The sequence below is a fragment of the Gymnoscopelus braueri genome, assembly GCF_963280865.1.
Source record: "Gymnoscopelus braueri genome assembly, chromosome: 3".
NCBI classification, from domain to species: Eukaryota; Metazoa; Chordata; class Actinopteri; order Myctophiformes; family Myctophidae; genus Gymnoscopelus; species Gymnoscopelus braueri.
In genome coordinates, this window is record NC_137612.1 from 16,033,953 (window position 1) to 16,037,182 (window position 3,230).

The window sequence follows — 3,230 nt, forward strand, 5'->3', positions numbered from 1 at the left end:
TCCCCGTTTCCATCCACTTACTATACTATTCAACACGGCTGTTCTAATGCCTCGCCCTTCCTGAGGTGAGCAGGCAAAACACTTGGGGAAAGTCTTAGTTGCCTGAGGGGAGGATATGAGGATTACCAGGAGATTACATAAGCTTTGTCTTCCAATTTGTAATAAATTGGGGTCATTATGTACATAAATGATGTGGTTATTGTATGTCCATGGGAGTATTAATGAGTGCATTCCATATACAAGTCAACTAAGATGAAGTGCAATATATGGCACAAAATCAAATGGTCTTTCTTGGGATAATTGCTTTAAAACTGAATGCAGACAACATTCGACTGATTACATGACTTGCTATATAGATTTTTACAGCAGGCACCATTGTGAATTCATCTGACCATGTTGTAATCTATGTGCTTATTCAGGGATCGCTCTAAGGCAGTGGTTCTCAACCAGTGGTACTGGGGGTCCCCAGCTAAATTAGTTAACAATAATTTTAACCACTTGGCTTTGGCTATTCCAAAAAATAGCAGATATACAAGCTGATAGTGTGGCACCAAGTGCTGCGCTATGAGCCTGTAGATCTGCTATTTTTGAAAAATCTTGAAAATGTGTGCATGTCTTTGAATATACATATTTTTTTAAGCAAACATTTTTAACTCAGATCTTTGCTTCTGGGGGTCCCTGGCACAAAATATTTTCAAATGGGGGTCCTTGGCATGAAAAAGGTTGAAAACCACTGCTCTAAGGTGAGGAGAAACTATACTGCTGCTAATGAAATGAATCGAGAGAGGGGGGGGGGGGGGGGGGTTGCGTCATCAGATATGTCATCTCTTATTTGCAACACAACTTTTTCTCCCCTCGTCGTTGCTCTGGTGTGGTCCAAGAAAGAGAGCGGCTTGATGGTGTTTCTTCAGTGAGCTCATTCTCCACCCCCTGCTGAGGGTTGGACGCCTGATGGCAACTGGCAGAGAGTCCTGCTGAGCCGTTCTACAACCACACACCATGCAAACTCTTGTGTCCTAAAGCCGTAAACATGGAACATAAAGCAGCATGTTGGTGATTTGCCAAAGGCACGTAGGTTTGGGCGATACATCTTGTCTGTGTAGTAGTAATATCCCACATCAACCAATGTTTAATTGAATTGAAAAAATCTTCCTTTAACCACTTAAGCCCTATATACATATTTTGACCGGGGTCCCCCAGCGCCCTATACTTGTTTGCCCTGTATGAGGTTCTGCTTATATTTGCCGAATGGTGACACTAGGGTTCATGTGGCTTGAGCTTGAGTCGACAGCTTACAGTATATGGACTTTTCAGGCCTCCCATGTGTTGCTGGAGGACATTATTTTGATAGTTCTGTTAATGTTGGTGAAGCTTTAGCAGCCACTCTTCAAGCCTCTTTCTCAGATAGAAGGTGAGCGCAAGGATGGCTTTATTTATGAAGTAGGCTACCTCCATGTTCAGTACAGTATAAACAACCTGTGTGTGAGATTTAAGTTGGTGCTCACATATTTATTTTAATTATTTATGCTTGATGGTTAAAATAGGTGTAAGTGCTATATTTCTGTCAAAATAAGTGTGAAATAGCTCTGTATTCTGAGCAATCATTGCTACAGAATGTTAAATAACATGGTTCTCTCCAGCTGTTTAGTACGGAGCCCCTAAAGGGCCATGGTGCAGATTTTTTTTTTATCTCGTTCTAACGACATATATGTCGTTCTAACATCGTTTAGTGAACAAAAAAAGATTTTTTTTTAGGTGGGGTACCAATTTCAACCAATCGAGAGACAATTCATACAGGACCTGGAACACTAAAACTGAAGGTAATAAATTGTATTTGTGGGCTTCTCCTTTTCATAAGGGCCATATAAAGTGAGCTAAGGGGCAATACATTGGACAATTGATTTACAAGTTTCAACACATAGTGTTGAATTATGTTACAACTGCACGAATTTGGTAGACATGACACATTGCTTAACAAAATAGGCCGTTTGCCAGGCCAGAAGGCCTGGGTCCCATTGCTTCACAACGGAAGAATGTTCAGTTACCACATTTGTGCAGCTGTACATTCGTACTCGGAGGTTACAAATGAAAAGATAACATGAAACCATTAACTTCAATGCAGTCATCAACTTTTATATTGGCCTACTAATTATCTTAGCCCGGTTGTCTGATACACACTACAGTAATGGCTTACTGATGAAACGCATTGTATTATACTATTAATATGGAATCGAGGCACACGGTTTTACATAACCATTTAATATTTACCATTTGAGTATATACCTGAATCAATGGAATGCAGATATGTACTCGAATGGTAAATATGAATTACAACTAATTGCGATCAAGTTAAATTAATTTGATATCAAAATCTGTAATGCTGCCCTTTATAACTTAAGATTCTTTGCGGCAGTTTTGTTTTCCGTTGAGGGCATTGCGGGCCAGAACCAGGAATGTGTGTTTTCAATGAGTTTGATTGATTGAAGTACTCTATGTTTAGAAAGACATGGAAAAGGTACATGGAAGTACAGCTTACAATATAAGGGCCTCTAAACTGGATCTATGCTGACATACTGATATGGCCAAAATACTGCATGCCAGGTTGAAAGTGGTTAACGTTTGTAACAAAGGGTGGCGATAGGTGTGTGTACCATATGGGCTCTGATGCCTGACGGGTTAGATTCCCGGGCCCAGCGGACCTTTGCTGCTTGTCACTCTCCGACTCTCCCTGTTTCCTGTCTCTTTACACAGTGGACTGTTAAAGGAATGCCTGAAAAAATTAGTAAATTCTAATAATATTAGTGTGCTTCACAATGATGTGAGTTAGCTAGTTAAAGTTACAGGATTATACTGTAGATTCTTTATTCTGTAACAAGCTGGACAGATATCACATTGAAAACATATAAGCAGGATAAAAGTTACAAAAGTTATGATTTTGTGCAACATAATATTTGGCGGCCCATAACGGGAAACACTGTTCTAGTTAATGGGATGTCAGGGGGACAGTGTGAGGAATTGTTCCATGACTGTTCTTCAACTAGACAAGGTTTCACTGACTCTTATTAACCCCTCTTTCCTCGAGATCTCGATTCTTAATATTCAAGTTCTGTTGAAGTCCTGAGTGCATGAAATGACCAACTACCAATGTCATGAAATAGTTACTGTACTGGCATTTGGGATAGGGAAGAAGTTTGTAAAGCCAAGTTGCTGACATTTATTTTCAGTGATGA